The sequence below is a fragment of the Pelodiscus sinensis genome, chromosome 14 (assembly GCF_052426305.1).
Source record: "Pelodiscus sinensis isolate ZL-2025 chromosome 14, ASM5242630v1, whole genome shotgun sequence".
In the NCBI taxonomy this organism is placed as follows: Eukaryota; Metazoa; Chordata; order Testudines; family Trionychidae; genus Pelodiscus; species Pelodiscus sinensis.
In genome coordinates, this window is record NC_143065.1 from 35,320,071 (window position 1) to 35,335,804 (window position 15,734).

Consider the following 15,734-nt stretch of genomic DNA (forward strand, 5'->3'; position numbering starts at 1 on the left):
ACCCTTTTAGAAACTTAAAAGCTGTGTTGTCCCCTCTCGGTCGCCTCTTTTCCAGATTGAACAAACCCAATTTTTTCAGTCTTCCCTCAGAAGACCTGTTTTCTAGACCTGTAATCCTTTTTGTGGTCTTCTCTGGATCTTCTCCAGTTTCTCCACATCTTCCCAGAAATGTGGTGCCCAGAACTAGACACAATACTGGACATAAGTGGAAGCCTAATCAGCACAGAGCATAGTAGAAGAATTACTTTTAATTTCTTGCTTACAACACTCCTGTTAATGCATCCCAGAATGGTGTTTGCTTTTTTGGCAACTGAGACATACTGTTGACTTATATTTAGCTTGTGGTCCACTATGACCCCTAGATCCCTTTCTGCAGTACTCCTTACTAGACAGTCACTTCCCATTTTGTGTCCATGAAACTAATTGTTCCTTCCAGCATGACTGCCAACCTTTGATAACCACTCCCTGAGACCAGTTATCCAACCAGTTATGACCCCACCTTCTACATTGTATTTTCCTAGTTTACTGATAAGAAGATCATGTGAGACAGTATCAAACGTTTTTGTAAATTTTATATATACCACTCTACCGTTTCCCCCCAAACTTCCCTCTTAGCCTACATTGCACCTTCCACCATCATAAAGGTCTCATGATGTCTGTAGTGTGCGGACTGGCCGCTAACTGACCCAGAGGTGGAGGAATCCCTCCGGGAGCCATTTTGGGCACAGCCTAGCCCCTCCTCATCACCTGACTGGAAGGCAGTGGGCAGGGTTAGAGCTATAAAGAGCCAGGCTGAAAGCTCAGTCTGGGTCCACCCTCGGTGGGAGCCAGAGGACTGCCCAGAGGTCCCTGCCACAGAGACTGAGGGTACGTCTAGACTACATGCCTCTGTCGCCAGAGGCATGTAGATTAGGCTATCAGACATAGTAAAATGAAGCGGCGATTTAAATAATCACCGCTTCATTTAAATTTACATGGCTGCCGCGCTGAGCCGACAAACAGCCTCCTGGGATGAGGTTTACCTGGGTGGTCGACAAATACCTTTGATGTCGCCACCCGCGTGTCCAGACTATCGTGCTGAGCCGACAAACAGCTGATCAGCTGTTTGTCAGCTCAGCATGGCAGCCATGTAAATTTAAATGAAGCGGTGATTATTTAAATCGCCGCTTCATTTTACTATGTCTGGTAGCCTAATCTACATGCCCCTGGCGACAGAGGCATGTAGTCTAGACGTACCCTCAGTCTCTGTGGCAGGGACCTCTGGGCAGTCCTCTGGCTCCCACCGAGGGTGGACCCAGACTGAGCTTTCAGCCTGGCTCTTTATAGCTCTAACCCTGCCCACTGCCTTCCAGTCAGGTGATGAGGAGGGGCTAGGCTGTGCCCAAAATGGCTCCCGGAGGGATTCCTCCGCCTCTGGGTCAGTTAGCGGCCAGTCCGCACACTACAGACCTCATTTGGGCCTCCCACAGCCTCAGAGGCTGAGGCTTACATGGACCTTTCTGACTGGGAGACAGAGACCTGGCTCGACCTGCCAACAGGCCTGCCCTCTAACCCGGAGGAACCCGAGGCCTGCCCAGTGCTTCTGGTTGGGGAAACTGAAGTGTGGCCCAGGCCATCGAGGGACACTTACCCGGAGGACCTGCCTGGACCCAAGGACCTGCCTGAGCCCTGATGTCTGCCTGTCCCCCGGGTGCGTGAGCGCCTGCCTGAGCTCCGACGCCCACCTGAACCGTGGGTCCATGAGTGCCTGCCAAACCTGCAGGCCCCGCTGGCTGTACCTGGAGAACTTGATTGACCCGAGGGACCTGCCTGAACTCTGGGGCTGGTCTGTACCCCGGGACCCAAGGACCTGCTAGAGTTGCCAGAGGAGCCTGATCCAGAGGACCTGCCGGACCTCGCAGACCAACTGGACCCCAAGGATGAGCCCAGACACCCCTGCCTGCTGCAGCTAGCCTACCAGCTGGAGCCGGAGGACCTGGAAGCAGCTGAAGCCTGGATCGGGCCACCGGGACTCCTGCCGGAGGAGACCCTCCTTGACTCCCCATGGAACCTGCCCGAGACACAGGTACCTGCTGAGGGGGAGATAGGAAGTGGCCCAGGGGACAGCACGGACTGGTAAAAGACCTAGGACAGAGCCTTGTGGGTTGCCGCCCCTGCTGAGCTAGCAGCAGCTGTCCTGCTGCATCTAGGGCCCTGGGCCGAGGCGCAGTGGAGTGGGTGGGCCTGTGCCCCCCGCCACCCACCGATTGGGTGGCAGTCTCCCCCACACCATCACTGCAGGGGAACTACCTGCCCTCCTCCTGAACAAGGAGCTTCCCCAAACATGTGTTTGTTTGCAGCCCAGCCTGGGCCTCAGGTACTGTTTGTTTATTGCTCCACCCTGCTCCAGGGCCAGGGCCCCTCTGTACTGATTGGGTGTTGCCCCACCCTGCCCCAGGGCCAGGGCCCCTCTGTACTGATTGGGTGTTGCCCCACCCTGCCCCAGGGCCAGGGCTCCTTGTACTGTTTGTTGAGTGCCCCGCCCTGCCATAGGGCCAGGGCTCTGAACTCCTGTTAACTGTGAGATTCCCTGCAGGCCCACCTGGAGCCTGGACTAACAGGGTTGTTGGCTTGTTGCCCCACCCTGACCCAGGGCCAGGGCTCATCTGGGTATTTTGACCCGTAGACTGCAACTTGTGGTGTGCTGCCTCTCGCCCCGACCTGGAGTAAGGCCGGGCGTTGGACTGATTACACCTTTTCCTGGTCCTGGGCAAGGCCAGACTGTGGGACAAGAGACTTGGGGGACTATTTTAAGAGGCTGTGCAGCGGGGCAGACTGTCCACCCACTGACCCAGAGGAGGAGGAACCCCTCTGGGAGGCCTACCAGCCTACAATGTCACACCCATCACACCTGTTGCCAGGTAGGCCAAAGAGCACTATCTTCAGATCCCAACAGAAACTGCTGCTGAGAAATGCAAATAATCATCTCCTCCTCCTCCTCTGAGAGAAGGGATGAGTGTCTTGACCATCATCGATGTAAGGAGTGAAACGTCAGTATGCAAGGAGGGATTTCCTTTCTGAAATCTTACAAATAAATGCCCTGTAATGGGAGAATATCAGTCCTGGTGAGGACTGAGCCATGGTGACTCACAGAGGAGCATTCCTCTTACGATTGCAGTTCAGACTGAAAGTGCCTGTCATTGAGGGGAACTCACCATTACCCTCCCCCTGGGTTTTGATGTTTGAAATCTAATTACTAATTATATATATGCTTTTAAATCATATATATGTATGTGATTACAAAGCATGATAAGCCTCTCTACCTGGAAGTGAAGTAAAAAGTCAATTTGAATAAAGAATTGCAAATAAGCTGCACAAAAGATTGTGCACAAAACAAACCAGATGTTTCAAATGGCAAATAAAGAGCTTTACTGAGCAGCTGGGAGAGTATTTTTCTCCATCAGCCATTGGTGAAAGAGATGCATTGCTGGCATGCAAAACTGCCTCCATTTCTAATATTCATGTAATTGATTTACTCCTTTAACCAAGGGAAAATTGAATCAAAGGGTGGAAAAAAACCCTGACAATGATATTGCTTAAAGTTTAGAAAGGTGTGTGGATGGGTAGGAGAACAGAAGTGGATGGAGGTGATTTTTACCCATAAAGCATTCTTATTTACTGAAAGGTTGTGATGTTTGAAAACAAAAATACTAATAAAATTTATGGCTGGGGGTTGCAAGAGGCTCACACCTTGGCTGCATTTGCAGCAACAAACAGATTATAGGACAATGGAGCACAAATGGAAATTAAAACAAATTTGGAACAGACGCTACGAAGCACTTGTTCACATCAGGGATAATAAATGTGTGGAATGGCCTATCAGGCAAGGTTGTAAAGTAAAGGCACTGGGATCATTCCTAGGAAATAGAGCACTAAAAAGGAATGAGTCTGAATGGGCTGAAGCAGCCTCTCTTCAGAGGCTTGAGATGCCTCGATTTGGCCTGTTTGTTTGGTGGTTTTAACATTAATTTCCACTATAATGTATCGTTACTGAGGGTGATATTATGAGTGATGCTTCATGATGGCACAGTGGAGTTATGAGGTTTAAGGCACACCTTTATATCTGCTTCAGCTATGCATATCACAGGCAACAGCGCATGTCAAGCAATGCTCCTCTAATTTTTTCCATCCATGTGCAGAATAAATTTTGTTATGTGCACTAAGGCAGATATGCACCACCAGTAGAAACACATGTTGCCAGCTAGGGGAGCTGGGGCCACTCTGCTAATCAGTAGGGCAGCATTTGACTCTCTCCTGGGTAGCTGCCCAAGTACTCAGCTTACAGGGAACACTGGCGAAGAGTAGTATCAGATGCAATTGCTCCTTCTGCTAAGAATGGGGACAGTGAGGAATGGAGTGTGGGCAGATGCTTACATCCACCTCTCCCATGCATGTGACAGAAGAAGGAAATACCAACAGAGGAGTGCTTCCTCCCTGGTCAAGTGGGGAACATGGGAACTGACTCCTAGTCAAAGACTATGAGTCACAGTATGGTATCTGGTGTTCTCTTAGGGCATCACAAAAATGTACTGTCTCTTCCTCAGCACAGGTTGTTAACAGGTCCTCTTGAACATAGGCATGGTTCAGAGATAGTTCCCAGGAGCCTTGGCTGTCTAGCAGGGTAGGAACAAGTTGTGAAATATAAAAGCATCTGTCCACTGATTCTCAGTGTCTGGTACATCCATTCCCTTTGCAGTGTGAGACTATAAGGTTGTGTCTATATTGCACTGTGAACCCGGGTCTCTGGGACCGGGGATTTTCATGCTTGTGCTTGAGCATTCACACTACATAAACCATATACAGATGCTGGCTCAGGGTCTCACAGCCATGCAAATGCATCCACACTGCTCTATGCTGAACTTCTGATTCATGTCTGTGTCTCAAGCTGCATTCACACTGCACAATGACAAGGTCTGGACAAGAGCCACAGCAGGAATTGGGCTCTGAACCACCTCTCTAAGGGTATGTCTTCACTACAGCACTAATTTGAACTTAGTTAATTCGAACTAAGCTAATTCGAATTAGCGCATCTAGACTTAAAAACTAGTTTGAATTAGCGTTTTGCTAATTCGAACTAGCATCCACACTGAGTGGACCCTGAACCGAGGTTAAGGATGGCCGGAAGCAGTGCCGGCAGGGCATCAGATTAGGAATTAGAGCGTGGAGCTGCTGTCTCAGGCTAGCCGAGGGCTGTGCTTAAAGGGTCCCGACCCCCACCCCGGACAGACAGTTCTCAGGGGTTCCCCGCTTGCAAAGCAGTCCTGGCTTGGAGTGCCCAGAGTGCCCACACTCAGCACATCACAGCACTCAGCCATCAGCCCGGCTGCACTTGCCGCAGGCTGCCATCCGGGGGGTGGGGTGTCAATCAAGGGGCTTCAGGAGAGCTTCCACCCCGAGGAGCCCGCAGAGCCATCCCAGTCCTCCCCATTGGGGGCTCGTACCCCATTCCTCCCTCACCTCCTTCCACTTACCCCTCCCTAGCCCCCCTTCCTGATGTACAAAATAAAGGACACGTGTGTTCAAAAATAGAAACTCTCTTTATTGAACAAAACTCGGGAGACTGGGAAAAGGACGTGGGAGAGGGGAAGAGAGAGGATGGGAGAGGGGAGGGCAACTGAATGATCAGGGGTTTGGAACAGGTCGCATGTGAAGAGAGGCTAAAGAGACTGGGACTTTTCAGCTTAGAAAAGAGGAGACGGGGGGGATATGATAGAGGTCTATAAAAAAAAGAGTGGTGTGGAGAGGGTGCATAAAGAACAGTTCTTCATTAGTTCCCATAATAGAAGGACTAGAGGACACCAAATGAAATGAATGGGTAGCAGGCTTCAAACTAAGAACAGAAAGTTCTTCTTCACAAAGCAAATAGTCAACCTGTGGAACTCCTTGCTGCAGGAGACTGTGAAGGCTAGAACTTTAACAGAATTTAAAGAGAAGTTAGATAAATTCATGGAGTTTGGGTCCATGGAGTGGTATTAGCCAGGGGATAGAAATGGTGTCCCTGGCCTCTGTTTGTGGAAGGCTGGAGATGGATAGCACGAGACAAATGGCTTGGTCATTGTCTTCGGTCCATCCCCTCCAGGGTACCTAGTGTTGGCCTCTGTTGACAGACAGGCTACTGGGCTAGATGGACCTTTGGTCTGACCCAGGACGGCCATTCTAACCTCAGGGTCGGGGGTCTCACTGGACCACCTTGATTTTCATGCAAACCTGCTCCTGGGTGGCCAGGCTGGCAGCTATCGTGCCCTAGACGGCCATTTTTCTGTGCCTAGTTCAGAGGTTGTGGATGAGGTCCATGATGTCTCCACTAGACCAGGCGGGTGCCCGCCTCTTGCGGCCCCGGGCAAGCTCCCGGGAGCCGCCAGCCTGGTCCTGGGAAGAGGCGGAGGGCTGGGTGGCAGCAGGTGGCCGGCTCGAGACGTGCCAGGTGCAGGGTCTCCTTTATGGGCTCCGGGGCCGGGAGGGGAGCAGAAGAGTTTCCCTGGTGGTGCCCAGAGTGGCCACCAGGGAAAGCTGGGGAGGGCTAGCCTCCCACTAGTTCAAATTAAGTGGCTACACAGTCCTTAATTTGAACTACTTAATTAGAACTAGGCTTTAGTCCTCGTGGAATGAGGTTTACCTAGTTCGAATTAAGTGCTCCGCTAGTTCGAATTAAGTTCGAACTAGCGGATCGCTAGTGTAGCGCCTATCAAAGTTAATTCGAACTAACGTCTGTTAGTTCGAATTAACTTTGTAGTGTAGACATACACTAGGAGAGTCTTAGGATCCTAGTCCTGAATGCAATGACCTGAGTCAGACTGATTTGTGTGTGGACTGAAGAGAGGGGTGGGGAGGGGTGAGGCAAAACTAGAGCCAGAGTCCAGGATTAATGTTCAGTGTAGACAAACCCTAAAACATGCATTTCAGCCATGAACTTTAATATCTGTAAAGTACCTGAGTTAGCGTCACACCCCTGAAAACAATTAAAGGCTAGTAAGGTTGAAAGACTTGCCCAAGATCACAGAATGATCCCTGAATAGAACACAGGAGTTCTATTTCCCACCTACCGGCATGTCCACATTAACACTATTTCTAAATAGCTATTTTGAAATAAGCGTTATTCCCCAAATACAGATTTCTAAATTACCAGCCAATTATTTCAAAATAACAGGCATGGTAGTGTGGATGCTCTGCTTATTATTTTGAAATAAGGGCAGTTATTTTGAAATAACTCCCTTGTGTAGACCAGGGCTACTAGACAAATCTTGTCATTAAAAAGAATATATGATAAACAAACCAAAACATTACACCTAGACTCCATCTAGACTGCTGCTTTTTTTTTCGGAAAAAGTTATGCAAATTGCACTTAGCAATTTGTGTACCTTTTTCCAATTATTTTTTTGGAAGAGGCTTTTCCAAAATTTGGCTCATCTACACTACGCCAAATTTTGGAAAAATCTTCTATTTTGTAAGAGCCCTTCTTCTTCCTAAAATGAGGAATACAGGACTTCTGAAAGAGCATGTCTACTCTTCCAAAAACAATTTCGGAAAAGCAGCCACATTGCCTGGACACAGCAGAGTTTTTCCAGGATACCAGAGATATCCCGGAAAAACTCCATCGTCTAGACATAGCCCTAGAGAGCAAGCATGAGTATGTAATCATATTTAGCACATTTTTTCTGAGCAACTGCTAAGAACTAAAATAAAATTACTGTGAGATGCTCATCCTCATAAGTGAAAATGCTACTGGAAATACACAAAATCATCAGGCTTCAGAAATGGGAGTACTTAAAGATCTTCAAGGAAAAAGGAATTAGGGGGATGATGAAACCTTGCCACTTTTGGAAGCATGATCTTCCAGACTCCGTGCTTGCTTACACCCTTCGGTTTCTCTCAGGTTAAATACATATATCTTTAAGGGCACTAAATATTTTTTAAAAAAAGAAATGGAATATTTTCTAGGCACATTGAATGCATGTGTCTGCATGGTATAGTGAGGTAGCATATAAAATACTCACCATCAATCTGGTAACACTTCAATAGGTTTATTACAATTTTGGAATCTAAAACAGTTGCTTTGGTCCTATAGAATCAGAGACAGGTTTATTGTCCCATTGACTTAGTAAGTTAAAAGTGAAGTAAGTTGAGTTTATCTGCACATGTACCTTACAGGAGAAAATATCCGTCGGAAATCAAACCTTATCCCACAGACTTTTCAGAAAGTGATTACTATGATATTCAAATCATGTCAGAAAGAGATCAAGCCTTTTACTGCTAATATAGTGAAGGATCTTAGTTTCAGGACCCAGGTCTACTGAGGAAAAAAAGATGACATAAAGAGGAATTTCATGCTTTCTTATGTCATTATTGGCTAGCATGAGGTGACCTGGAGGGTAACCTGAGTAAGTGCCATGAATCATTTCCAATCTTATGTAATTTAGCAGAAACACAACCAAATAACATCCTTTTAGCACTGATTTCCATCCCGCCACTTCTACTCTGTTTGTAGCTATAGCTAGCTTCTTAAACATGTCCATTCTACACACACAAATCACAACAAAAGTGAAATAAAAAGGGCAAGGTTATTAAAATATTGAGGAGGGCAAATGCATGCACAAACAAACATTCAACTGCTCACCTATATTGTGCCTGTATTTGCTATGCTTTTGTATGCAAATTGGGGAAATGTGCATGTAAATGGCCAGTTCTGGTTTCTGCCCAGATTTGAACACACAGATGAGGTAACTTTAAAAACAATTGAGGTAACTGTATGCAAAAACTGTTTTAGAAATGAGGCATTAAAGACTTACTGCATGTTTCTTGGACTTTATTGCAAAGAAAGTCTACAGCTTTAGAAATAAACATGACCACATTTTATTCTCTAGGTTTAATATTTGTTACCCAGAGACTAAAGTTTGTTAAAACACTTCAAGGATGAAGTGATTCCTCTGACTGTAAAGGAGACTACTTTGTAATGTCAAAAAAAAAATTGTTTGTGGAACATGCCCAGAAACTTTGGTGACGTCTATACCAGTGGCTTATCAGCCTTTTCACAGTACAAAGGAACTAAATTAAATGCTTAGGCATAAGTTTGCGTGGTAATTAGACCACAGAACTGGGAAATAGGAGTTCTGGGTTCAATTCCTAGCTTGCTCACAGACTCACTCTGTAATCGTTTCTAATTCATATTAACCAAAAGGTTCAAATATGCATGAATGAAGATTCAAATATGCATGAATATATGCATGTAAATACATATATCTGGATTCTAAAAATAGGAATACAAAGTATAAAATCAATGGGGTAACTATTATTTTAATTAATCTTCTGTCTATGTAAAATGATATATTTTCTTCAGGTTATAATACTGAGTCATTAATCACTGTGGTATCAAAACTTCCAGAATTAGGAAATTAATCTCTATAAAATGTGTTTCTATTGCTCATTGGTAATTATTTATTTAAAAGGTGCAATCATCATGTAATTACATTGTAATAGAGGTATTGCCACAATGTAACCACATTCACAGTATGATAAAGAGTAAACCTGGTCCTTTTTTCTCCAAAGCCCTTAAACTTTGAAAATTTGGATAAAATGTAATTTGAATCCACACTGCCCAGATTAAGGTGTTTAATTTTGCAAAACATAGCATTCTCAGCCCTTCATCAGGTACAGCTAACTTAACGGTGACCTAGTATCACTGATTTATTCTTCTGTATGATTTTCAGAGATATAAACTGGTAGTTATCACTGTACCAGGCCATGCAAATTGATAGTAATAATAGACTCTCTACGAAGGCTCTGCACATGTAGGTTATTCAAAATATGTCTCATTATATAAATATTTACAATCATTTTGTTATTTATTGTATAAACTGTTTGGATTGATGGGTCACTGAGCCTTCCGAAGAGTTACTGTGGATCAAACCATGTAACTTCATCACTGTACTAAAAATTGCTACAGTGGCTCCTGCCTGCCAAGATAATATCCTTCCAGAGCAAGAAATACAGGACATATTTTCTTTTGTAATAAAATCTCTCGATAGTAGAAGAAAAAAAAGTCTGGCCCAGAGCACGTGATTATCCTGGGAGAATAATCATACTTGTGGGATTCAAGGAAAGTTGGCCACTTTGTGTAGCCAGGGAATGGCACAAGGGGACTGATTATCGAAACCATAAAAATAGTGGAAATCTTTAAAATAGAGAGACGGAAAAGGAATGTTTTTCAGAAGCACTCACTACTCTCACCAGGTTTTATTTTGGTCTGGAAAAGGGCCAAGAAACAACACAAAAAAGCCAACCCTACTTCTCAGCTTCACATGTCTCTCCCTTTTCAAGACCACCAGATCAGTGGAGTACAAGGATTTCAAAATAGCCAAACTAATGAGTCTGCATAAGGCAATAATAATGAGGCTATGGGAGGGGAGACTCTTTTCACTTCTAAAGATTTCTTCTGAGCAAGCCAAGTTTCCTGGCACGGGACCCAGAGAGCTGGGGTGTTTTCCATGCTCACGGGGTCAGCTTTTGTGTGAGTGTATGCATCTGTGGATTTCATGCTGCACCTAAGCAGCCACCTCCAAAAAAGCACAGCACCTTAGCCAGCATGGTAAGCTCAAACTTCGTTAGCTGACTATCCACCAGGGGGAGCAAGTCACCAGCACAAAATAATCCTTTGCTAGGCCAGTCACAGAATTCACTTGGAGCTCTCAATTTACACAGCTGACAGCAACCTTGATTTTTATCAGTTCTACTAGATTTGAGAATCATATACCCATTACTGATTTTTCATGCCTAAAGTCACACTGGCTGCATGTGTATTTAATGCATGGGGGTAGGGGGGGAGAGGGAAAGAGAGTGTGAAAGTGGGAATCACTCATTTATAGAAATGATTCCTTTAATAAAAAGAAGCATGTCCCCAGCCTTCTAACAGCTGCTAGGCTAATTATTAGAATGAAAAAGCAACAGATTTGCTATTCAATAAACTAAAAGTTTGTCTGGTAGGGGAAGCCTCAGAGCCGATGCGAGGAATGAAGCAGAGAGCAGATAGTCCAAGGTTTGTCTGGAGTGCACAGTGCATGCAGCTAACTGGCTGCTTCCCTTCCCTGCCTCCAGCCCCCTTTCCCCTTCTCAACAAGAGTGTCGGGAAGTAAAAACAGCTTTCAAAGAAGGTTCAGTCTTATTGATAAGCCCTTTGTGTCAGCTGAAGCCTCTTCCTTGGCAAGTCCAAACAAAAGAGCTAAAACTCTACGTATGGGTGGAAAAAAACATGTGGGGCCACATGTGGAATAAAGCAACAAGGAGTGAGTGTGAGTGTTACAGTCACAGTCGATTTTTACAAATGACTGTGCAATCCACTAAGGAATGCCCGGAGGGAATCTAAGCTGTAGTTCTGATCTCCTACTTTCCCTCCCTCTATACACACCCATCACTTCCTCCCTCAAAATAAAACTTCTTTCAGGCCAATCTGGTTCCTGCTAGTTTTACATCCCTATTATAACAGAGCTGCATCAATGCTTTCTGTGTGTTTCTTTGGTTTTGGCAGGGTGATTGCACGTTAAGCATGTATGTTAAATTCAAAGCAAATGTAACCCCTGGAAATTAGCTCCTTTCTCACTGGCCAGTCTCCAGCCACAGGGCATCAGAGTAGCATCATGGGTACATCTGGATGGAAGTTGGAGCCAACCCTTTTTAACACTTCATTCCACTTGCAACAAAACAAGCAAACCCCTAGCTGGTAGGCCTAGGGATGGGAATTATAGTTCAACTCTGCTGAGTTCCAGGAGCCTGGCTTGAATTGCCCCTTCCCCCCAATGCATTTTTTTAGAAAGAGTTACATCATCCTGGCCCAATAGAATTATATTAATGATGGAACTGAGCTATCAAAAAGCTAAGCGAGTAGCAATGCCAGCTTCTTTGTACTGGTGCGGGAATAAAAAGGCCCAACTAACAGTACTGGCAAGTCAAATGAATGCTTCTCTATGGGGCAAATGCAGCAGTGATGGCATTAATGCAGGCTTTCCCCCAGTTGAGCTCTGCCGCTGCTCAACCCTAAGGTGACAGAATCAGTGAGACGACCAGCTGTCCAATGTTGGCTCATAGTGTCCATGAGCTCCCCCTTCTTTGTCTGTTGCCAGTCTTATACTAGTTCAGAGAGAATCAACACACAAGTGAGACACTGCTTGAAGCTTGTAGAGCACACTAGCATGGACTTCATCCAGATAAAGTCTAAAATGGCAAAGACCCGGAAATGGTCAGTAAAGAAAAGGCCTTCTGATGAATGAGGAGGTTTTGAATCTGATGAGCAAACTCTCCTAGGGAAAGGAATTCCAGCAGAGGGGAGATGAACATGCTCAAAGCTCTGCTGTTTGAACTAGCTTCACCAGGCCCCGGAATGGCATTGAGGCTCAGGATGAATGGACACTGAGATCTGGCCTCTCAGATAATACCTTAGGGCTACGTCTACACTGGCCACAATTTCCGGAAAAGCCATGCAAATCAGGTAAGTCAGGATAGGGAAATCCGCGGGGGATTTAAATATCCCCCGCGGATTTAAATAAACATGTCCGCCGCTTTTTTTCCAGCTTGGGGAAAAGCCGGAAAAAAAGCGTCTAGACTGGCGCGATCCTCCGGAATAAAGCCCTTTTCCGGAGGATCGCGCCAGTCTAGACGCTTTTTTTCCGGCTTTTCCCCAAGCCGGAAAAAAAGCGGCAGACATGTTTATTTAAATCCGCGGGGGATATTTAAATCCCCCGCGGATTTCCCTATCCTGACTTACCTGATTTGCATGGCTTTTCCGGAAATTGTGGCCAGTGTAGACGTAGCCTAGGAGATTACTTAGATTCAGTAAAATCTTCCCACTGCCTTTGGATTTACTCATTATTGCAGATGGGGTGGAGCAAAGAAGTTCAGTAATTTGTTTGGCATAATGATACCACCCCATATTGTGCTGATCAGTTGCCTTATATAAGGACCCAATCCTGAAGGATTCTGAGAACTTTTAACTCACAATCTCTTTACAGAATGTCACATGCCTCACAGGAATCACTCAGCAACTTTCAGACCAGGCCCTAAAAGCTTTTAAGATCCTCAAGATACTCCACATACATGACACAAATGGAAGACCTGTGAGTCAAGTGGGTAAAATGGTTCCCTTTGTACAGATGGAGAAATTGAGACCGAGCAGTTAGGTTATTTGCCTGTGGCCTTGGAGGAAATTAGTAATGGAGACAGGCCTACAGCTCAGCCCTTACTTGTGTGCAGGCCCGGCCAAAGGCTTTTCAGAGTCGAAGGCGGAATGCTGTGGTTGGCTGTGCCATGCAGCTGGTGCCTCCTAATCAGGGCAGAGAGCAAGCAGCAGGCACCAGGCTGTGTGGGGCCCTGAAGGCACAGTACTCAAGGCTTGCTCACCTTGCCAGGCTGGGTCAGCTTGTGTGAATAGCCCCAGTGAAGTCAATGTAAATGAGGGCCCCAGAGTTTTCTTGATCCCCTTCCCACATTAAAATCTCTAATCCATTCTTATAAAGCAAAATAAATAACCTTTGTCCATTCCAGGTAACACCGATTCCACCCAACTTTTTGAGGTCAGTTACAATATCCCTTCCCAGAACAAGAAATAATAACTATTAGATACATTTTTTGCTTTATCTTGTGAAACGAGAGGGTCACCTGGGAGAAGCCTGACTTTTGTTCTCATGCAGTTCTCAGCACCGCACGTCTGGCTGGGTACCAGCAGGATGCTGATACAGGGCAAAACATTTTCTTTTGCTTTATTTCACTCTGAAATCCCTACCTAATAACAGCCCCATGGGGAGTGTCGCTCCCCAGCTTAAGCAAGCCAACCAATTTGTAACTACTACTAAAATAACTGTACAGATCACGCTGGATTCATATCAGACAACTGTATGGCCATTGAGAAATATTGAAAGAAACTGGAGGAATGTACAAGGTAGTTGAGACATATTTCTATTATAATCAAATAAGGTTTGCAAGTTTTATAAATTTGGTCACAAAAAAAAAGATTTGTTAATCACTAGAGAATTTACTGTCTCAGGAAAGCGACTCAATTTCTCATCCATCTCTCCCTCCCCAAACTCCTTAGTGTAAACAGTGCCTCCCTCCTCCCTTTAACTACAATGGCAGTTTCTGAACATGTAGGCTTTGAAAATGAACTCGGTTAGAAAAAATGAACCCAGGATTCATCAACAGAATGGTCTGACTTTGAAAAAATGAGGCCAGCTTTCAGAGTTAACAATGATATAATTCCTAGTTCTTATGTCACCTATTCTTTCTGGGGGTGGAGGTGTCTATTCTTTCATTTTTTTGAGTGTGAATAATAATGCCTGCCTATCTCACTGGGGCACTGGGCCTGGTCTAAAGCCAAGTGAAGTCAATGGAAAGACTGAGTTTTGGATCAATAGATCTCAAAGCAGTGCATTCTCTTTAGCAGGACTACTCAACATGAGGCCAGCTGTTTGTTTGCAGCCCACGGTGTGGTTTGGATTTACGTGGGACTCAACCCGCGGGTGGGAGCCAAAATAAAAAAGTAGTTGGTATAATGGTCTTCTGTTGATATGTGTTTTAGTAGTTAAATTCCTGGTTGTCATTGCTGTCATATGGGTGGAAATTGGGTAAATATTACTTTTTATTAATATCAGCAGAACTGACTTAAATGGAGCCTGTGTGTTTTGTAGTCTTGCCTTAATCTTTGTATCCATGCTTGTCAGTGTGAAAAAAGCTATTTGCATATATTTGCATATATATTTGCATGTATATGCAACCACACTTAAGTTGCAGTCCTCAGCATGTGCTGTGAGTATCATGTGGCCTCCGGGGCTTCCAAAGTTGAGTACCCCTGCTCTTTAGTATACTTAACCTTAATGCACCCCTCAGTTGTTGGACTGCTATTCAACCCATTGTACAGCTGGGGAACAGCATCACTAAGGGCTGGTCTACTCTAGACCAGGCAGGTCTGCTTAAAGTACACAAGCATAGCTGGAGTCAGCTTACCTTAAACCAAGCCTTGGCAGCGGCTACACTACGGGAGGCCGACAGAAGCAAATGCTCCCATCGGCTTCCCTTACTCTTCACTAAGGAGAAGTACCAAATGCTGGTGGGAGCTGCCCTCAGCGTACGATTTAGCGGGTCTATACTAGACCTGCTAAATTGAATGTCAGAAGCTCAATCTCTGGAGCATTGATCTTGTGGAAAGTATAGTCATGTCCTAAGTGGTTTGCCCAAAATCATGGAGGAAGAGATTTGAACTTAGGTCTTCCAAGGCCTAGGTAACTGTAATAAGCACTTCCTGTTGCTCAGTGTTGTATATTTATTTACACCTGCCTAATTTATTCACCCAATTACCTGAAGTGCATGCACATGTTAGGTACTTACACACTGCAGTTAAGCTTGTATTCATGAATGGAGGGTATGAGTCCAATTATACACACCCAACATTGAAAATCTGTCCACTAATTACCAGAGAAAAATGTTTTAAAAGGAACAAGGTATCAAAATCTTTCCATATTAAGGTCGGTGATTTTCTTATTTAAAAAAGAAAACTGGGTCCACAAAAAGCTAATGCAACATCAAGATTGGGATTAATTCAGCAACAAAAGCAAGGAACATTGAAGTTAATGTATTTACTGTAATTAATCTCCTTGTGCTTTGATATTGCCAGGGCAGGGGCCCTGGGTCAATGTTATGTTTGAGGTGTGATGTAACAC